General features: G+C 42.2%; 1 protein-coding gene and 1 pseudogene across 1 annotated transcript in view; one reads left to right on the top strand and one right to left on the bottom strand.

The window, feature by feature from the left end:
* GNA14 (G protein subunit alpha 14) overlaps positions 1–23,110 on the bottom strand; it is a 223,004-nt gene that overhangs the window by 149,366 nt on the left and 50,528 nt on the right. The gene's annotated exons all lie outside the window — the stretch shown is intronic.
* LOC115894044 lies at positions 5,144–5,537 on the top strand (annotated as a pseudogene).

Genomic DNA, 23,110 nt, shown 5'->3' with positions numbered 1-23,110 from the left:
ACCATTATGGAAAACAGTATGGCGATTCCTCAAGGATCTAGAACTAGATGTACCATATGACCCAGCCATCCCACTACTGGGTATATACCCAAAGGATTATAAATCATGCTGCCATAAAGACACATGCACACGTATGTTTATTGCGGCACTATTCACAATAGCAAAGACTTGGAATCAACCCAAATGTCCATCTGTGACAGACTGGATTAAGAAAATGTGGCACATATACACCATGGAATACTATGCAGCCATTAAAAAGGATGAGTTTGTGTCCTTTGTAGGGACATGGATGCAGCTGGAAACCATCATTCTTAGCAAACTATCACAAGAAGAGAAAACCAAACACCGCATGTTCTCACTCATAGGTAGGAACTGAACAATGAGATCACTTGGACTCGGGAAGGGGAACATCACAAACCGGGGCCTATCATGGGGAGAGGGGAGGGGGGAAGGACTGCATTGGGAGTTATACCTGATATAAATGATGAATTGATGGGTGCTGACGAGTTGATGGGTGCAGCACACCAACATGGCACAAGTATACATATGTAACAAACCTGCACGTTATGCGCACGTACCCTAGAACTTAAAGTATAATAAAAAAAATTAAAAAAAGAAAAATTAGAAAAAAAAAGGAAATAAAGCAAAGAAATACTTCAAAAAAAATAAAAAGTATGAGTGCCTAAGACCCACCTCAGATATTCTGATTTAATTGATTGAGTTGTGGGGGGCTGGACTTGGGGATATTTAAAGTTCTTCATGTGGTTTTAACAAGAAGCCAACTATAAGAACTGCCATTTTGTGTCAACACAGCCATCCCTAAATACCCTCACCAGACCAGAGGTGGCATGACCAAAATGGGGTTTTGGGAGAAGAGGGTAGAATCGCCACCGTTGGTGCTATCCATGGTGCTGAAATGTTGTTGCAATGAATTTTGTTATTAGTAACCATGGTGAGCACTTATTGTTTAAAATATTAAAATATAAAATCTTCTACGTGTTGCATTTTTTAAATTGACAGACGTAAATCTACTGCTAATCACAGAATGACATTCCTATGGATTTTCAGTTCAATATCATGGCTTGTTAAGGGAGAGAGATTGAGGGATATGGTGAGGGAGGGGCAAGGAGAAGAGAAAGATGTTGAAAGAGAGGGTAATTTGCTGTTTGTCTAGTGATCAGATAGGGCAAAAATAAAGATAGTTATGGCTTGTGCTCTTGGCAAATCCACATATTTTTATTTTTAGCTGATGATAGTGTACTGAATACTGAATATTTTTAATTTTTAAAACTATCTAAATTTTTACATCCCATCTAAAACTCGAAAGCATGTTTATTGTTTTATTTTTCTAAGAATACAGAGTGGCTTTTTTGAGGAAAAGCCTATTTCAAGAGTAACATCTTCATTTTATGCTATGTAACAATACTCCACTGAAGCGTTTCAGTTGATGCATTTGTGTAGCTTCATAAAAAATGGGTTAACATAGTGTCAGGGAACTCTAATCATTAGATATGGCCAGGAGGTTAATGTTTCCCACCTTTCCCTCCACATTCTTTACATCATTACCACAATTAAGTTGCCCAGTCAGTAATTTATTATTTTAGGTCTGAAAATCTATGCTCATTTCCTCAAATTTTACAGAGATGCTCTATGTTCCATGATTCATCCAGCAATACCTTGGTAACAAAGGGTTAAAAGGTTAAAAAAAAAAAAAAAAGAATGCTATACACCTTTCCCAATTTATGACTGTTCTCAGAAACAGAGCAAATATTTTCCAGGGTAAATGACATAAGACATTATGAAAATATGAGCCTCATATGCTAACCTGAAAATGTCAAATATTTGAACCCCACCTTATCAGCAAATAGCTCAGAAAGTTATGCCTCTTCCTTGCTAACCTCTAGCATTTTCCATGAGGTAGTAGTATGTGCATGCACAGAAATCTAGTAAAACACACAGAAACACCCTTTGAAACAGTTATACTCCTGTTTTCTGCAAGCAATTAAAAATTAAGAGCTTTAGGCTAAACACCAGAGGTGCTTGCTAATATGCAGATCCACAGGCTGTTTGAAGAGTTAGTGGGGAAAAAAGTCTCTCCTCTTAAATTAAAATTACTCAAGAACTCATTTTACTTATAACCAAGCTAAATGAGCTTGGACACCTGAATTTACTGCTTTGGGGGAAAGGAGAGTAAGTTACTGCCCTATATTTTCTTAAATAGTGTACATTCCAAAGAAAGAATTCCAGATAAATCCTATGTTCCACTAAATGAAAGTTCAGAGCTTTACCAATTTGGTTAGTATAACAATAAAATAGAGTTCAGTTCTCAGACCTTGCTTTATCCTCCATCTATATCAATATTTAACAAGTGGGTCTCATAAACTCAAGTCTTAGTGGATTCAGGTCAAGATGCTTTCAAAAACAAACACATCTGATCATCCTACAAGGGTGGGGCAGCCCTCCCTCTAGGACTGTCATCAGTGAGACATGACTTCTATTCACCAAAGAGGCTTTCAAGAGCCAGTTTACCATCAACACATGGAGAATCTTTTAGCTTAGCCTCCTTAAACTTCTGATATTCCCCATCTGCAGATTAAACACTCTGAGAACCTTCCTGTTTACTGACCACTTTCAATGAGGGCTCTGTAGAATGGAGAAGCAGGATGACAGAAGGAGTCGCAGGAGGTACTTTGGAATTGCTCTTCCCATCAAATGACCTCAAAACTTGTTCTCCCAGTAGTCATGCTTTTTTTTTATGGAAGTGAACAAAGAAATCAAATACTCTTCTCTCACCATTTAAGAGTTAGTACTACTGCAGTATGAAGATACTCATCATCAGAAACCATAGACAATAGGTCAAGGGTTGTCAAGTGAAACCTTGAATGATCACGGCAACAAATCTTGGCCAGGAGCGGTGGCGCATGCCTGTAATCCTAGCACCTTGGGAGGCTGAGGCGGGCAGATCACGAGGTCAAGAGATCGAGACCATCCTAGCCAACATGGTGAAATCCCATCTCTACTAAAAAAAATACCAAAATTAGCTGGGTGTGGTGGCGCACGCCTGTAGTCCCAGCCACTCAGAAGGCAGTGGCAGTAGAATCGCTTGAACCCGGGAGGCGGAGGTTGCATTGAGCTGAGATCATGCCACTGCACTCCAGCCTGGTGACAGAGTGAGACTCCATCTCAAACAAAACAAAAACAAAAAGATTAAGTCTTGCTTGCCTTTTATCTGAGGATCATTGGGCCTGCCCTGCATCAGTGGCCCTGTGATTTCAGTCTCTCACATAACTCTAGAAAACTCTTATTACATCTAGGGCCAATGACAGTTTTATATTGCTTGAAAAACGTGTTTAGAACTTGCTTGATATTGTGCTTCCAATATGAGTCAACTATTGGAATAGATACAATAGTGAAAAATATCAATCTGGAACTAGAAAAGGACGTGTTTAGTCACAGGTTGCTACAACCTTGAGATATAGATGAACACCATGTCTTAAAACTCATAAAATTTAAAAAATTGAATGAAGATAAAGAATATTTTCATGCAAATCTTTTCAGAGCCTCAGTTTACAGACTGTCCTTGCAACATTTATCCAACTTAAAACCTTATCCTCATATTTCCCATATTGTAGTTTGGTTGAAACCTCATTTCTGCACAAATTTTGTCCCTATGAAGAGGTAGGCTTCAAATACAAAGAAGATTCATTACCAGAAAAGGGAATGAACCAGCTGGGTAAGAAGGGCAGACACTGTAAGTGCACCTAGAATACTGAGATCCAGAGTCTTCATTATAATAAGGCCTTCCACTTGATAGGCATCCAAAACACAGACATGTGGACCTAAACAATGCTGTGGCCCTTATCTAGGACTATAGGGTGACACTGGCTATGATGCCTGGGCAACTGCTGGGCCACTGCCTGTGCCCTATTCTCCAGGCCATTCAGCCCTGGGAGGCTGGCAGTGAGCTTCCCGAGATGGGATGAGGAATGTCTCTACCCAGGATCTCTGAGATCTAGGGCATCAGTCCCACCCTATGTCACGCCTATAAAGTTGGAATACTGGAGTATGTGACTGGCCCTCAGGCACTGAGAACAAATAAGAGGTCTTCACACTAAGGCCGGGCACAACTGAATGCGAAGGAGCAGAGCAGGTGGAGTTGACAACTGTCTTCAGATGAGAAGACATTGCCAACAAACACCTCAACTATTCTCCCATACCCACAGGCTACTGGGAATAGACCTCTCTGCAGGGCGGGTGTGTATAGGGAAGGGGTTGCCTCAAGTCCTGCCCTTCCCCAACAATAAAGAAAGATTTGGAACCAAAGACCAGCTGCTTGTCCGAACTGATACTGGTTCTGGTTTCATGATCAATGACCTTGAGGCACATTCTTTTAATTTCCCCAAAATCTAGTTTCTCCAGTTTTATAAAGTGATGTTAACTTTGCAAATTCAAAGGAAATCTTGATGTCTGCAAGTCCCTGGTCTTGGGCTTTTCAAAGACCCATTGTTCTTCCTTCAGCCATTTAAGGTTACTTTCTACAACTAGATGCTACATTTTCCCCCAGATAGACATTTCAATGACAGTCTCACCAAGATGCAAAAAAGGCTCAATTTTATGTTTCCTTTAGGTCTGCTGACTCATTTAAGTCAATGGCAAGTCCTAACTTGTTCCATTGTGAAGTGCTTGGACAGAAATTACTGCTATTATAACAGTGATGTTTCTACACTTTCCAGTGATGCCCCTTCCTTGCCACCAATCCCCTTGCTAGGTGATTCATTTCTATTCTTCTCCACATTCCTCTTGGGGGCACATTTGAATCTAGTCATTTATTCATTCAAAATCTATTGAGATCCTATTACGAACCAGGGCTTTGGGAATTTTTGCCTTCTTCTGGCAATTTTTAGGTGGGCTGGAAATATTCCAGGCCCACTTGTAGCTTTCTTCCATTCTCACTTAATATATAGCACATAACTAGGGTGACCATATGTCCTAGTTTGCCTGGAACAGTCCTAGTTTGTGCCTGTTATGCAAGCATAGATCTCAATAGTGCCTACTTGGGTCATAGACCACACTGGGTTGCCGCTGCCACTGCCGCCATAGTGCCAGCCCCCTGGGTCTCTGCAAGGCCAGGTGATGCTCCAGAATGGGAGATAAGCTGATATGGGAGCAGACTGAATCCAGCTTCATTCAACATCACTACCAGTTATTTGATCAAGATAGAACCCAAGTAGGTACAATTTACATTGATGCATCATGCCTTATGTGGGAAGGACAGCAATTCCAGGGGAAAACTGCCATTGTGGAGAAGTTGTCTAGCCTTCTGTTCCAGAAAGTCCAGTACACCATCACAGGAACAGGACCATTAGCCCACATCAGATAGGTGCATCATCAGCATGGTTGTGGGTGAGCTTAAGGTAGATGAAGACCCCATCACCGGGTTCCACCAGATGTCACTCATGTTCCTATTAAAGAGTATCAGTGAAGCTTGGGTTTGCACCAATGACATGTTCAGGCTTGCCCTGCTCAACTTTGGCTGACCTCCTGTCACCCAGGCACTTACACTGTTTCCTCCTCACTCCTCTTCCCAATACTATTCTCACTCCTCCACATGCTCCAAATATCATACACAAATGAGCAGGGCCACAATGGGAGTGCGCACAGTGTGCTGCTGCCACCAAGGCGTTGTGCATGATGTTTGGATGCTAGATTAGTTGTACCTGATGAGAGAAATTTGTATTGTACCAGTGCATTCCTCGGTAATACACATGCATGCAAGTAATACCAAAGGTTGTCTTTTAAAAGAATCTACTGATGAGTTGCTCTAGTAACCCAAAGAAGTTAAGGAGAAAGTAGCTGCCTCACTGCCCAGACATTGATTTCTTCAGAAGTTTCAATGCTTAAAGATACAGTAAAGCCACACACACACACACACACACACACACACACACAGTGCCCACTTTTACTCAGACTATCTCAGGTTGAAATATAAATGACTTGGTCACCCTAAAGATAACTAGATCTATCTGCAGTTCTCATAGACTTTATGCAGGGTGTGTTTATGGGCAGGGCGGGGGGGATGTGGGAGTGGAAGGAGTCCCATTTATAGAGACCACATGAAACCTTAGTTATGTGCTAGGCTGAGACAGGCTGCAAGAGGAAACCATGAAGCTTGCTGCCATCTTTTAAGAATCATGTTTGGAATCAGTTCTTTTCAGAAGGAGCTAACAGAGAGGTTGACAGCATAGACTCCATAGCCAGACCTCTTGGCTCTACCATTTCCTAGCTGTGGGCAAGTCATCTAACCTCTCTGTGCCTTGGTTTCCTCATATGTAAAATGAAGATAATCATAGTACCTGCTTCATGTGGTTGTTGTAAAGATAACATGAGTCAATGTACCTGGCACATCAAAACTGCTATGACATGTTTTCTGCCACAAATGATTGCCCTGAATTCAGATCCAAGTCCAAGACAACTACACAGTGGCTGGACACAAGGGAGGTCAACTTTCAAGGGAATTTTGGTGCAAAAGACTCTGGTTCAGACATGGGCAAAATTACCCCAATTGGATCCTTTTAGGAAGTAAATGCTTGACAAACAAGGCAGGTCACTGAAGTTGTATCTCAAGTTTGACCAAGTCACAGAATCCTTAGGACCCAGGGTAGCTGAATGCCCAGAAGAAACAATCATCCACTCCACATTCCTGTGGATGCTTCTTATCATCTCTCATCATCCAACTTCATCTGTTGGTGGCTCTCCTCTGCCACCTTAAATAAACACAGGGAGGATGGGCCAAGCTTGATTCATAGAGGAAGAGATGCATGAAAAATCTGGAACCTCAGAACCTTGACATCAACAGGAACCTTCCTCTTCTGAACTCTTAAATTGTAACATCCTTCTCTTCAATCACAGCATCAGATCAATCCAGCTCCCTGAAGCTCATAAATACCTTGGGCTCTTTGAAACCTCCGTTGTTTCACAAATTATTTTTTCTCCGTCTTCATTTTCTGTCCTCCACAGCCTGGATCATGTGCCCTATCATGGTAATGCCCTTTCAGCAACACTTTACTTTCACCTCCCAGTGTTTGTCCACCCAAGGCATGAAAGCTTCCAATCCTGGATTGACCCCACTTGGCACAAGAAAACCCCAAAGAAACTGCAGAATATTTTAGGTTTATGCTGCTACTCAGTTATAGTTTACAACTTCAGTGGTGTGCTTTCCTTTCTGTGGTCTAACTCACTAGCCTTCCAACTTCATTCCTGTCCTCCACAACTTTACCAACCTCTCCCCATCCCCTACTGCTTTCCACCAGGCATGTAAACACTGTTGGAGAGACACTGACCACCAGGATAGAGTCCAATCTCCTTAACCGCTGTCCATCTGCCTCCCCTGAGATCTTGTCCATTACCTTGAACTGATAGTTTGCCATCACTCAATGACAATCTGCATGCCCATTTTGCATAAGTGTTTTCACTTCTCTCCAGTCCACCAGATAAATATTTCTGAACTTTTCAAACACAACCCCCTTCACTCCCTCATCCCAGCTGCCACAATATTTAGTCATTTGTTACAGTCATATGACTTGACACCTCCTGTCATTGGTCTGATATACAGACTGATAGCAGATAATCACAGATACATTGTGCAACACCTCCTGTTGTTACACATGTATCTGTGGTTGCCTAACATGGGTCTGTATATCTGTATTTGCCACAAGACATCGAGCTCCGTAGTCAAGGGCCTGGTCTTCCTCATCTTTCTCTGCTCAGGGAACTGGGAAGTCTCCAGAAGACACTCAAAAACCATTGACTGATTGATGGAAACCTCACTCTCTGACTGGCAAGGCTAGGTTTTCACATCTGTACCCAGCTATGTTAAATCAAGATCCCCACTGATGAATGCAGTGCTAGCATCTGAAATCGTTGGTCAAACTGCAAATATAACAGAAGGCAGTGCTCAGAGACTTCCCAGCAGCACTCACTGCTGTGAAGCTCAGAAGTCATGGGATATGCACAAGAACTTCACCCTATCTCTAACTGGGCTAATTCTCCCAAACAAATGATGAGACAATGCAGTCTTTGTTTTGTGAATCTGATCAGGAAATGCAAGCAAGACATTAAAGACTGAGTTCGGGTTTAAGGGGCTGGGAGCAGAGAAGAAAACAATCAAGGAAGACAAGAAAGCATTAAATTTATACCCGAGGTCATCAGAGCTTCAGCTAAAAATGCAGATAAATAGCAGGCAGCTGGGAAATGTGGAAAAGCTCTGGCAACAGAAAACCCCAATTCAAGGAATCTGGATTCCTCTAACTCCAGATTCCAAAACAAAGGACTTCTCTGCAAGTTCATGAAGTTCCAGTAAAACTTTGTTTAGAATTTTACTTGTTTTGTTTTATGTTCTCCTTGATTAAGAGGTTAGGACTTTTTAAAACTCTTTTCAGATGATTTCTGTTTGACTCTTTACTAACCTACTTCTGAGTGTATGTGAGAGATGCTAAACAGCCTAACTCCTATGTCTACAAGCTTGAGATGAGATCCCCATCATCTCATCTCCAAGCTTTCAGTCCTCTAACAGACTCCCCCACTCCAAAAAATCCTTGATTAGCCCCTAAACTAATGTTTCTAAAACTTTTCTGTGCATACCACCTGGGGATCTTGTTAAAAACACAGAGTCTGACTCGGTACATCCGGGGTGTGGTCTGCAAGTCAGCATTTCTAACAGGCCCCCAGCCAAAGCCATTGCCTCAGGTCAGAGGACCACTCCTAGAGTAGCAAGGTTCTACCCCTCCACTGGTGGACCCAAAAGACATCACCCAAGGGACAAACACGGTGCTCCACTGATGTGCAGGAATACAGTATTTGAATTTCATGTTACATTTATCTAAAAACATAAAATCTCAACAAACACAGCTAACTAACCTCATTTGGTCTGTCAGATGACATCCCAACAGAGATTGTGTGAAAAGGAATACTGAGACAAGGGCAAAAATAAAATTCTGCAACTCAGAGCAGTAGACAGCAGTGGACTCACTTGTTCACTCCCATTCAGCTTCCTGCTTAAACAGTGCCAAGAAACTGGAAAAGGTAATATTAAGAATCCACCTCCACCAATCAAAGGTGGTCTAGCAGTTCAAAATAATAAAGATTATTTGGAATATGGGCTTATAGTCATCTTTAATGATGACCTTGGTAGTATATTGCATCTGAAAATAGTATACGCTTATGATTTTAAAGTAATAATCCCTAATTTGAAGAGTACATATGCAAACATTATTTGACTGATGGGGTGTACAATCCAAGTTTGGAGACCACTGTTCCATACTACCAGCTTGCCTTTCCTTGCACCGGAGAATAAAATCCCTAGCCTCCACTCTCCCAACCCACCCTGTCTCCAGTCCTGTGACCTACCCTGCCAACTCCCACCACCCCAACCAATATTTTTGCTGAAGCGGTAGCAGGAAGAGCCAGCAAGCCCAAACTCAGATGACGGCAAGGGGCAGGGAGGTGTTACAAGAAAGTGGTCCAGATCCAGACCCCAAGAAAGGGTTCTTAGATCTCATGCAAGAAAGAATTCAGGGTGAGTCCGTAGAGTAAAGCGAAAGCAAGTTTATTAAGAAAGTAAAGGGGCCGGGCGCGGTGGCTCAAGCCTGTAATCCCAGCACTTTGGGAGGCCAAGACGGGCGGATCATGAGGTCAGGAGATCGAGACCATCCTGGCTAACATGGTGAAACCCTGTCTCTACCAAAAAATACAAAAATCTAGCTGGGCGAGGTGCCAGGCGCCTGTAGTCTCAGCTACTCCGGAGGCTAAGGCAGGAGAATGGCGGGAACCCGGGAGGCGGAGCTTGCAGTGAGCTGAGATCCGGCCACTGCACTCCAGCCTGGGCGACAGAGCGAGACTCCATCTCAAAAAAAAAAAGAAAGTAAAGGAACAAAAGAATAGCTACTCCATAGAGCAGCCTCGAGGGCTGCTGGTTGCTCATTTTTATGGTTATTTCTTGATTATATACTAAATAAGGGGTGAATTATCCATGCCTCCCCTTTTCAGACCATACAGGGTAACTTCCTGATGTTGCCATGGCATTTGTAAACTGTCATGGAGCTAGTGGGAGTGTAGCCATGAGGAGGATCACAGGTCACTCATGGCTGTCTTGATTTTGGTGGGATTTAGCCGGCTTCTTTACTGCAACTTGTTTTATCAGCAAGGTCTTTATGACCTGTATCTTGTGCCAACCTCCTATGTCATCCTGTGACTTAGAATGCCAAACCATCTGGGAATGCAGCCCAGTAGGTTTCAGCCTCATTTCACCCAGCTCCTATTCAAGATGGAGTCGTTTTGGTTCACACATCTCTGACAGAGGGATCACAGAATCTTAAAGAGGGAAGAGTGCGTATGAGACCAGAATATGCCACCCCAAAATATGACAGTAGGAGACCAGAATATTCCATCCCAAAATATGCCTTTTAGGCATAAGAATTATTTTAAGCTGATTATTTTGAGAAACTACAGACACAGAAGTTCCGAACACAGAGTTGAAGTTTCCTTTTGTAAGGGAAATTTATATCTACAAAGAAAATATCCGTTTGTAAGGGTGTCTCCCTCTCTGTACCAGGAAGAGAAGGATGACTCACTATAGTCTCTTATCAATGAAGAAGGCACAACTTAAAGCTGCATAACAAACCTTACCCTTCTTTACCTTGCTTTTCCTGGGTAGCTCCCCATAACTGGACTTCCCCCAACACCCTTGTGACCATTTCTCTGACCGTTACTCCAATGGCATGATGCCAGCCTCCTGGCCTCTCATCTCTGAATGTGACCCACTTTGCCTATATGCCTTTGAAGGTATGGAACACAAAATGGAATTCCTCACCTAAAGTGTGGTATGACCAGCACAGAACAGCACAGGATTATCACCTCTCTTTTCTCAGACAGTATACCTCTACTAATATAGCCTGTGACGTCTATCCAATACATCTCCTGAATGTTTTTATTGGTGCTTGTCCTCTGCTACATCGTCCTCATTTATAATTCCAGATTTCCCTCTTGGGCTGTGGGAGGTTTTTAGACCTTTATGTCGTTAGATTTCATTTATTATTCTTTAGTATTACCTTCTTATGCCTGTAGTGTATTCTTATTTATGCCTTCCCAAAATGTTTGCCCTTCTCTCTGTAACAGTATCTCTATTTATTTTCCAGGCAGTCTTAGTGGTGCCAACAATCAAGAGGCTTGCCTTTTTCCGACCTGAGTGTTCTGAGTGTTCACCAGACACTCCTCAGACTACAACAGCTGCGCTCCCCTCTCAAATCAGGACACAAGAATTGAAAGCAACTGGAACAGATACATCACTTACTCCTGGTATCCAGAACCCCAGAGCATCTTTCCCACAAATTGGTTGTTCAACTTTTCTTTCAATTCCATAAGCTCCCCAGTATCAGTTTCCCATTGTTGCTATAACAAATTACCACAAACTCAGTGGCTTAAAAGAACACCAATTAGGAGTCTAGCATCCAAAATATATAAAGAGCTTTTTTTTTTCATATATATCCACAACATATAAAGATCACTCACAACAACAAAAAGACAACCAGCCCAATTTTTAATAAATGGTCAAAAAATGGAGATTTCCTCAAAAAAGATATATATATAGTCAACAAGCACATAAAAAAATGCTTGACATCATTAGTCATCAGAGAAATGCAAATACAATTCAGAGTGAGGTGCTACGTCACTCCCACTAATGAAGTGGCATAGTGTCTGGGGTAAATACCTGAGGCTCATTGTCCCACACCAAGGGAATCAAGGACACGGACACACAAGAAGTGAGTTTAAGAGTAGAGGCTTGGCCAGGCGCGGTGGCTCAAGCCTGTAATCCCAGCACTTTGGGAGGCCGAGACGGGCGGATCACAAGGTCAGGAGATCAAGACCATCCTGGCTAACATGGTGAAACCCCGTCTCTACTAAAAAATACAAAAAAACTAGCCGGGCGAGGTGGCGGGTGCCTGTAGTCCCAGCTACTGGGAGGCTGAGGCAGGAGAATGGCGTAAAAAACCCGGGAGGCGGAGCTTGCAGTGAGCTGAGATCCCGCCATTGCACTCCAGCCTGGGCGACAGAGCGAGACTCCATCTCAAAAAAAAAAAAAAAAAAAAAAAGAGTAGAGGCTTAATAGGCAAAAGAAAGAGAACAGCTCTCTCTCCTGCAGAGAGAGAGGGGCGCCCGAGTGGGTCTTCTAGTCGGTGGCAAAGCACACAGGGTTTTATAGATGAGCTTGAGGAGGCGATGTCTGATTTACATAGTGCCCAAAAATTAGTTGGACCAGGTGTGTCATTTACATAGTGCGTGAAGAAGCTGGCCACCCCACCCTAACCTGTTATTATGCAGATGGGTTCTCTACCTGGCCAGTGCCATGTTGCCTGTTCCTTTACGGTACCCGTAGTTGACAGAAGAAGATGGAGCCTCCATGTTGAACATGCCTGGTCCCCAGGTAGCACTTTCCTATTGGCACAGCTGCACACATTCACCCGTGCAAACTTCCAACTGGCTTATCCATGTCTGCAGCTCGATTTTACAGGCTGTTTTGTTTTTTTTGTTTGTTTGTTTGTTTTTAGAAAAGACATGATTTGGGGGCTGCTTTTTATTAAAAGGAAAACCTTACTAAGGACTCTTACCCTCACTCTCTGCCTAAATAATTTCTTTCTAGCTCCTGTATCATTTGGACAGCTATACTTAAAAAAAAAAAAAAGAAAGAAAAGAAGTGTTGATGAGGACATGGAGAATTGGAAACCTTACACATTCCGGTTATTTGGTGGGAATGTAAAATGGTCAGCTGTTATGGAAAATAGTTTGGCAGTTTCTCAAAAAGTCAAACATAGAATTACCACATGACCCAGCAATTCTACTTCTAAGCATCTATACTCCCAATACTGAAAGCAGGTACTCAAATTAGTATCTACACACACAGGTTCATAGCACTACTCACAACAGCCAAAATGTAGAAACAGCCCAAATATCTATCAATTGACGAACAGCTAAAGTTATTCTGGTATTTATATATAATGGAATATTATTCAACCATAAAAGGAATGAGGTACTGATACATGCTACAACATGGGTGAACTTTCAAATATTTGCTAAGCAAAAGAAGCCAGATGCAAAAGGTCAGATATTATAAGATTCGATTTCTATGAAATATCCATAGTGACAGAACACAGATTGGTGGTTACCTGGGGGAGGTGGGACAGAGAGATGGGGAGCAACTGCCTAATATGTATGGTGTTTCTTTCTGGGCTGATGAAAATGTTTTGGACCTAGAGTGTTTGCATAATACTGTGAATGTACTAAATGCCGCTGAATTGGTTAAAATGGTTGCTTTAGTGAATTTCACTGCAACTGAAACACACGCACATGAGCATACACATACACACACGAATTTCTTCTCTCATAGTTGTGGATTTCAAAAGTCCTAAAACCTAGGTGTTGGAGGGCTTTGTTCCTTCTGGAGGTTCTAGGGGAGACTTCATTCCGTGCCTTTTTCCGGCTTCTAGAGGCCACCTGCCTTCCTTGGCTTTGGCCCCTTCCTCCATCTTCAAAGCCCACAGTAACTTCAAATTCCTGTCTCTGATGTCTGCTTCAGTCATCACATCATCTTCGTTGGCTCTGGCCCTCCTACATTCCTTTTATAAGGACCCTTGTATTACGTTGGTTCTACCTGAATAGTCAAAAACACTCTCCCAATTTCAAGATCCTAATCCCATCTGCAAAGTGCCTTTTGCCATGTCAGGTAATATATTCACAGTTTTCAGGGATTTGGAGGTGGACATATCTGGGGGGCTATCACTCCATCCACCACACTCTGACATCCCTTCAATGAACTCCTTTTCTTCCTTCAGTTAGCCGGTGTCTGTTGCTTGCAACCACAGAACATTAATTGATAAAATACTTCCTGTTTTTCAGCACTGTGTTTGGAATGAATGAAGAATGTGAAAGTAACAAGCAGGACTTGGTGATTTCTTGATCCTAATGGAGAATGACTAAGGAGATCTGCAGGAATTTCACATTTAGCACAATGCTTTCCCCAGGAGCAAGGAAGCCTGGAGAGCAGATGCTTAGGAAGTGTCTAACAGCCGAATGAATCATAGGGTGAGAAGAGAAGGAAAGTTTAAAGCCTTTAATCAGAGGATATAGAAGCAGGGATAAGACTGAACAGAGAGGAGCAAGGAAGCAGGAAAACGTATTTCATATAAAAATCTAAGTTAGAAGGCAGGTTAGCACACATAGCATAAAAGTTGCTAATCATCCTTCTTTGTCAGGTGACACCCTCCTACTGTCAAACCTGAATCTGAGTCAGAGGTCACCTCAGCCCCAGGAAGTCCTTCTGATGTTCCGAGACAGAATTAACAGCTCTGTTCCACAAATATATACCAGGTACTTAATGTGTTGCTCTGAACAAATGCAGTCGCAGAAAATTCTTCAAAAGAAGGAACCTGCTTTTGCCACTGTCTAAAAGTGCCTGGGACACATTGGGGGTTCACACGCTAACCACATCTTTAAAAGCCATGGGCCAGCACAGCTCAAAATAACTGTTTGTTTGCTTTAGATATTAGCATTCAAAGCCATCTTTATTTTATTCCACTTCACACAGCCCCTTCAATATATTTTAAAAAATCAAACTTGGAATCACAGCACTTTTGTATGCCCCAGAAATCTATTTTTAGCTCAGTAACTTTTAGGACCAGTTTACCAAAACCTGGCATTGGTTTTCACAGGTGCATTTCTTACAAGCCAAACAGGACTGACAAGCAAATAAATGCTCACTTGCTGGGTCATTCCAGCTCTCTGATGGGCCAGGCCACTTCACTTCCAGGAGCCTCTTAAGGAGGAAGCTATTTGACTTTCTGCCTCAAACAAATTGTGAGTATTCGCAATTCATTTGACTTTGACCTAGAAATTTTATTCATGCAAAACGGAGTTTTTTTTTTTGTTTTTTTTTTTTTTGTTTTTTCCATTTTAGGAAGTCAGGGTTCCTGGAAGAGTGGAGAACACTCTTTGTTTAATGTGTCACCTTAGAGTTCGACATCACTTATATTTCATCCTCAAAAGCCATCACATGAGTCAGCCCTGTCTTCACAGCTACTGTGTTTGTTGAAAGGGGAGAGGGTTGTTTGCTCATCCAGGGTGGAGAAACCTCTGAGACTCTTTGGATATTGCCTTTTTCCTCCACCCTCGGGGTATGGCCTATAGTCAGTACACAGTGGGTGAACTGCAGGTTGCGTAAAGCAACCATGATAGCCAGAGTTGCCTGCAAAAGCACATTGTCATTTGGATGGCGACACTGGATTTTAATTATGACCATCCAGAGTCACTGCCTTCAGAACCAAGACCTTGACTTCCTAAAACAACGCGCTACAAACTACGTCCTTTATAACCAGGGAAACATCAAATGAGTAATATCAATGCCCCTTCTCCCCTAAAAGGATAAGGAAACCAGTACAAAGTCAGGTTTGTTGTGTTGTGTTTTGTTTTGAGATACAGTCTTGCTCTGTCACCAAGACTGGAGTGCAGTGGTGCAATATTGGCTCACTGCAACCTTGGCCTCCCAGGTTCAAGCTATTCTCCTGCCTCAGCCTCCAGAGTAGCTGGAACTACAAGTGCCTGCCACCATGTCTGGCTAATTTTTGTATTTTTAGTAGAGATGGAGTTTCACCACGTTGGCCAAGCTGGTCTCAAAGGCCTGACTTCAGGTGATCCACGCCCACCTCGGCCTCCCAAAGTGCTGGGATTACAGGCGTGAGCCACCGCGCCCGGCCCCAAGTCAGTTTTAACCTCAGCAAAACTCCTCCATCATTTTCCTAACCTTTGTAATCAAGTCCTAAGAAATTTCTTCCTATAGAATAAAGTTTCTAGACTAGTGCTTTGCACTGAAGGGAACTGATGTGTTCACATTCTTGAGGGAGCACAGGCAAGATTCACAACAAAACCAGCACAACCAACCTACAAACATACGTGCTGAGCAGAATTTCACTTTTCCTATGTGCCACAGAATTCTTCTTCCTCTTTGCTTATCTGCTGGGAAAATGGCATGGCATGGCTACCAGGCGTCCCACATATTCCAGGACAGCCCTGATTTCTTGTATTCCTTCCTGTTGTCCCCCACATCTGCTCACTCTTGTCCAAGCCTTGTGAACCAGTGTCTGCTTCAGAATGAGGGGCAGATGTAGTGTACCACAGGGCAAGAGAAGTAACGTTTCGACCTGTTCACTCATGGGACAAACAAAGGTAATACTTAGGTCACACATTAAAAAAAAAAGATTATGACAAAGTTATTAGGAAGATAATATTACTAATCAATATAAGCATCCCACATATGAGCAAATTTTCAGAGAATTAAGAAATTCTAGAATTGAAGTAGATCTTAAACTTTATCTTATTCACTTTTCCAATTAGAAAACCACAGGCCGAGCATCCAAATAAGTAAGAATGACATGTCGCACTCATTAGACAAATTTTTATTTTAAAATGCTATTACCACAGGCCAGAGCATAAATAATACGCCAGACCTCTTTTTGTGGGACAAAAGATTCCACGTTCTTCTCCAGGAGTAAAGAACCATGGGTCACAACCTTGAAAGCCTCGGTAAACTTAGTAATCTCATTTTTAGTGAGAGATGGTGAATGACCATGTTAATTTCCTCTTGCCCTCCAGGAAGGCAGACATTGCACTGAAATACTGCATTTTCAAGACAATCACCCACTGTTTCCAAGTAGACTCATCCTGATCATATCCTTTCTACAGCAGGCGTTTTCCCTACTGCATTGGCCTCCCAAAGTGCCAGGATTACCAGGCATGAGCCACCATACCCAGTCTACATCAAACTGCTTCTTAATATCAACCTGTCTTGGTTGAATTGAAGGCTCCATCCTTGCCAACAGATCTTAGAGTATCTGGTGTGAAGTTACAGGAAGATAGAGTACTAGGATTTTTTAAAAAGAAGAGATTTATCTCTCGTTCTCTCTCCCTCTTTTAAATCTGGGTACACCAGAGGGGCCAACTATCCAGGCCTTAGAATCAAATGTCCCTGGGCTCAAATTCTGGTCCCTCCCTCTCTAGTTGTATGATCTTAGGGGACTCCCATTAGCCTCAATTTCCTCAGGTGTCGAATGAAGATAATTAACAATACCCACCTCTACCTTGGTTTATTAGGGTGAGAAGCATACTGAATGGAAAACATTCAGTACAGTAGTATGTCACATGGTAGCATAGTGTCTGACTCTCTTTGATCAAACATGTCTCTTAGAGTAGCCCAGATTATTGTTCTATCTGGTAAATCCACTCCCTGCTCAAAAATCTTAATTAGCTCTCCATTCTAACAGGGATAATTTTAAACATCCTGTCTGGCACTCGAGGTCCTCTGACCTGCTTTCTAGATAGATTTCCCATAATACTTCTCATGTATCCAACAGCCTAGCTCTCTGTGAACCACTTGAGTTTTCTTGTTCATGTTCAGCATTTTGCTCCGTCAGCCTGGGGTGCCTGAATCCATTCCTAACATCTAACTAAGGAGGAGGTTGTAAACTAGTAACTGTGTAATTGTGTGTTGTTATGTGTTAACCCTGATGGCATAAGTGAAGGACATGTGTTAACCCTGATAGCATAAGTGAAGGACAGTAAATGACCATGTTAACTTGCTCTAAGAGATAAGGCTTGCTTTTATTAGTTGTCAGAAATTGGGAAATTTCACTGAAAAGCAGATTTCTAGATTCTCATAGTATAAAAGATCTGTGTAAGATCTGGCCACTTTGGGTCTATGTTCCCAGGTAGTAACATTAAATTTGCCTGGGTAGAGACAAGCTTTCTCCAGTTTACCCCAGTCATCACCACTCCCTATAGTACCACACCAGCCTGAATGATGCTTGAAGTTATTCCCTGCTTCCTCTCTAAACATTCAAGTTTGTCATCTTCGATCTAAATCTTACAGATCCTCAACCCTTCATAAATCCTTTCTTGATTTTTCTGTGTTAAAAATATTTTTTCTTCCTCTTTTTTAGCTCCACATGTCACTGGTCTCCTTGTTGTGTGATCCTTTATCTTCTTACTTCATTGCTCTTCCAGAAGGACAGATCACTTGACAGAGAACCCATAAGTGGACTGTGCCTGGTTTAGCACCAGACACAAGCAGGTATTTGATTAACGCTTTTGAATGAACAAAAAGCAGGTATCTAATCATGGGAAAGTCACAGCTCACAAAGTATGCAGGGTTTTCTTCCTGGGCTGGGCTGTTTCAATCATCAATTATTCCTAGGAAAAGGCATTAAGGGAGCTGGGGTAGAGGGCAGGGGGAAGGTCTACTTGCGGGGGAGAAGGAGTTGCACTTTTAATACCCCAATACTCAATTTCAAATTTTGTTCTCGATTCATTTGCAGGAAAAACAATTATTTGATACTCTAATAAGAGATGTGTTATAACTCTATACTTGGTTATCACTTAATTTTGTTCTGTGTGTTGTCAGAGACATTATTCCCTTAGAATCACATAAAAACCATGAGTAGCAAGGTAGTATTATTACCTCCAATTACAGAAAAGAAAGCTCAAGCTGTAGTCTGCATGATCAAAATACCCTCCCTAACGTTCCTTTTTTTTTTTTTTTTTTTTTTTTTTTTGAGATGGAGTCTCACTCTGTTGCCCAGGTTGGAGTGCAATGGTGTGATCTTGGCTCACTGTAACCTCCGCCTTCTGGGTTCAAGTAACTGGAATTACAGGCACGTACTACCATGCCCGGCTAATTTTAAATCTTAGTAGAGATGGGGTTTCATCATGTTGGCCAGGCTGGTCTCGAACTCCTGACCTCAGGTGATCCACCTACCTCAGTCTCCCAAAGGGTTGGAATTACAGGCTTGAGCCACCGTGCCTGGCCTGTTCCTGACTTTTGAAGGCTGAAGGAGATGCAAGGCCTCCTGGAGGCAGGGCAGCCAGCTGCTTTGAGCTAGGAGACTGATAGCAACCTGTCAATTTGCACCATCTAAGCTCTGATCAGGGCTGTCACAACACATCCTGCAAAGAATCACAATCACTGTCTTTCCAACACATTCTCCTTTTCAGCTATGCTGTCCAAGGACACACTGACAACGCAGAGAAAGGCTGAAAGAAAAACAGAAGTCAAATGTGCATGTAGTTTTACAAGCTTGCTTGAAAGTGTTCTTTTTACTCTTCCCTCCTAGTGAGCACACGAGAGTCTGATCATGTTGGAGCTGCCTTATATTGTACAATGAATGGTTCACCATTTAGAAAGTACTTTGTAGAACTGCTTCCTTTTTGCCTAATGCATCAGAATCTAAGAAGCCAGTTCATAAGCAAGGACTCATCTGCTGGATTCTCTGTAGCATAGGGGAGGTGATGTGGTTGGGCAGGGAGGGATGAAATTCCATCTTGGCACAGAGTGAATAAATTGAAAACAGTTACAGGGATAAAGAAATAAGTCAGCAGCAACGCATTGGAGCAACAGACTCAAAAAGTCTCGAGTACAGAGCTGGAAGTTTAGAGGCTGGGGCAGGCCCATTCTTTGAATCTAGGCTCTTGTTTTTCCAGATAGTCAACATTTCCAGTCCAAGATGGAGACCACGTCTGCCTCTGCCTTCTCTGCCAGGGCAAACACTTCAAAAGCCCACCAGCACTCTCCAGCCACTCCACATCAGCTCCGAGTGTGGAAGGAAAAGGCAAGTTTCCATGAACTATCTAGTGCTGTGGTCTCCAGCTGGCTCTAAATAGAACAAGCACCAAAAACAAATCAAAATGCGTTTTACACCCAAAGTGTCAAGTATTTACAGGTAGTGTGAAGAACTTGAGCTGAGGTGACACTCAAAGCTATCAAGCTTGTCAGTTGGAAAAATGTCCTTTTTCCTAGTCTCTCTCCATTGTGAAAGGGGCCTCACAGTTTGAAAGTGTAATGGCTTGACTGTTGTCTCTAAAAGGTGAAAGGACTTGAAGGACTTATCAAGCATAATGAGAAGCCCTCTCCTGAGTTTATAACTAGCAACTCTTTCTTAGAGTAGAAGACATTAGACTTGGCCATGGCCCTACCAGATTTGCTCAAGTTTCTGGGCAATGATAGTGCCTTCTCCGTGTGCATGGGAGAGCAGCCCACATTGAGTAAGTCCATGCTCACTGCAAATACCTGTTTTTGTTTCAAGCAAGGAGAGACTCATGTGGTCTAAGAACAGTGTGGGCCCTTGGGAACAGGAAATAAGTGAGCAGTATTCTGTGTAAGAGTGTGGGGAATTAAACGAAGCCTTTCCTGTTTCCTCGCTCTGCCTGAAATGCCATTTCCTAGCAGTCTCACCTCTCTTCAATGCCCAGCTCATTTCACCTTTTACAAGAAACCATCTCTGACCACTTCCAAACAGTCCCACTTTCCACCCCTTGCTTGGCACTGCTTACAGAATGCTATAGGGGGGAGCTGTTTGCCATGTTTCAAGCTCATCTTAGACTATTTGCTGCTGTCGCCACATCTTTTATATTTGCGTTCTCCACATCACTTGGCACAGTCCAGCAGTACACAGCTGATGCTCGGTGAGTATTTGTTAAGTTAATGTTTGGATTTATTCCTTGGCTTAGCTCATCAAGGAATTGAGGAGACTAAGTGGATAAATTATAAATGGGAATGTGCCTGCTCAACACCAAAGAAGCCATCGTAGCTTCATGAGCATAGAAGATGATTCTTCATGACAAATGCCTTCAATATTCCTTTCCAGCTCTGTGTGAATATTGAGAACTACCATTTATTGAAGGCTGCTGCACTGAGTGCAACATACACACACCTCATCCTGCAGAAGAGGAAACCAGTGGTTATTTAACTTCTCTGAACCCTTCGCATACAGTTAGGAAGGGGCACCAGTGGATTTTGGCCTCAAAGCTCGTTTTTATCCAGCTCATCATACTACTCCCTTCCGAACCGTTGTTCTCGAAGCAAGATGCTGATTGTGTGATTATAAAACATTGTGCTTCTCATTTCCTTTCCCTTCCTGCTGCTCTCAACTAACCCACGCTATCACTTGACAGGCACGTGAATAGGATAAAGTAAATCTGGGCAGCTCCACAGGCAGGAAATGAATTTTACCATAGCAGAATTCAAATTGCAACCATTGTATTCTCTCAAGAGAGAGAATACAAGAGAATACATTCTTTTCTCTCAAGAAGAAAAGAAGCACTCATGGCAGTTTTCAAAAAACAAGCACCTCTTCATGGACTGGGCTAATTTTTTTAAAAGCAAAAACAAGATATGAGTCATTTGGAAGACTGCCCAAGCACAGGGCTACATTTATCTCCCAGGATAAGGAGAATAAAGATGCCACATTGGGGCTCCCTCAGACCTGCAGGGAGGGAGCTGGTATCTCCCCTGCAGGTCTGGAGTTCACAAATGCATTTCTAAGTGCACTGCATATGAAAAACATCTGGCATCACACATGTTTCAGAACATAAAAATAAAGGCCACTTCATATTTTTCTGCAATATGACAGCCTTCTCTCTGAATGCCAGTTACACCTAAGCTCATCATTTATAGAGGTCAATAAACAAATGTCATTGACTGCATCAAGTAGAAACATAAATACTGAGATTAACAAAAAGATAAAATTTTTTGAGGGACTGAAATTAAGTCATGTTCATTGAGCTGATTATAACAACTATCAAAGGATGACAGTGTTTTACACTGATTTGTTTCTAGAAAGAAACTTATTGCATATAACATTGTATTGCACAACTGATTTTTGTTGATTGTTTTACCTAGGATTAGAAACAGAGGTCGGACTGAGAAATCATAAAAATTCCCTTTTAACAAAGGTTCTTGCTCTCCCCTACCCCTCCTCTCCTACACCTTCTCCCTCCTGCATCCCACAATGAGTGCCTCTGATGCTGTGGTGTGATATGGCATAGACTATATGCCTGTTGGGGGCATATGTCAGGTGGCAACATGCGGGGAAAACGAATAGGAAGAAGAGATTATACTGATCCCTAAATCATCCAGAAAGGAGAAAAAAGTGTGAAAAGAAAATAAATCTTGGGTCCCCAAATCACTAAGCTATAGGGAAAAGTCAAGCTGGGAACTGCTTAGGGCCAAGCTGCCTCCCATTCCATTCAGTCACCCCTCTGCTCACTAAGATAAATGCATATCTGATTGCCTCATTGGAGAGGTTAATCAGTAACTCTAAAGAAAGCAACCATTTGTCTACCTATGACCTGGAGGCCCCCTCCCCGCTTCAAATTGTCCCACCTTTGCTTCGAGTTCTCCCATCTTTCCAGACGGAACCAATGATTATCTTGCATATTTGATTGATGTCTCATGTCTCCCTAGAATGTATAAAACCAAACTGTGCTCTGAGCACCTTGGGCACATGTCATCAGGACCTCCTGAGGCTGTGTCATGGGTATGCATCCTCAAGCTTGGCAAAGTAAACTTTCTAAATTAACTGAGACCTGTCTCAGATTTTCTGGGTTCACAGAAATTTGGGCATTTTACTATCTTATTTCAAGTCTTGAATGTCAAGCCTGGTGGAGTTTGTTGAACAATGTTACAGCTATTGGCAGCACTCCCAACAAACAACATTCCTCAGGACCCAACTCGACCCATCAGAACTTCTCTGACAAACCATACATCTTGCCCTTTCAGTTCCTTCTAGAGATATAGCATTTGTACCATGTAAAACCCTTTTGGTCTCATAGCCTGAGAGTCTCTGGAGAAATGATGAACAAATGTAGCAAAAAGGGCTGTAATTAATCAGCCTTGAGTGGACACAGTATAACATTAAAGACAAAACTGAGTTTTGAAAACAAAACCAGACACCATGCTCAATCATGTTGGGGACCTTGATGAACAGCTTCTGCCTCAATTCAAATGATTCTTTTTGACCCATTTTCTTCAGTAAGTTTTTAAAATACTGGTCTTGCCTATGGTTCTATCCTCAGTGCTCATCTTGGTATTAGGTTGGTGCAAAAGTAATTGTGGGTTTTGCCATTTTTTTTAAAGTATGGCAAAAACCACAATTATTTTTGCACTAAATGAATAGAATCTTTTCCAAGAAGACAGAAAAATAAGATATTTGATAAAATTCTCCCATAACATTTCTCC

The sequence above is a fragment of the Rhinopithecus roxellana genome, chromosome 16 (assembly GCF_007565055.1).
Source record: "Rhinopithecus roxellana isolate Shanxi Qingling chromosome 16, ASM756505v1, whole genome shotgun sequence".
Classification (NCBI taxonomy): domain Eukaryota; kingdom Metazoa; phylum Chordata; class Mammalia; order Primates; family Cercopithecidae; genus Rhinopithecus; species Rhinopithecus roxellana.
The sequence above is the reverse complement of the archived record's forward strand: the minus strand, read 5'-3'. Positions and strand labels throughout refer to the sequence as shown.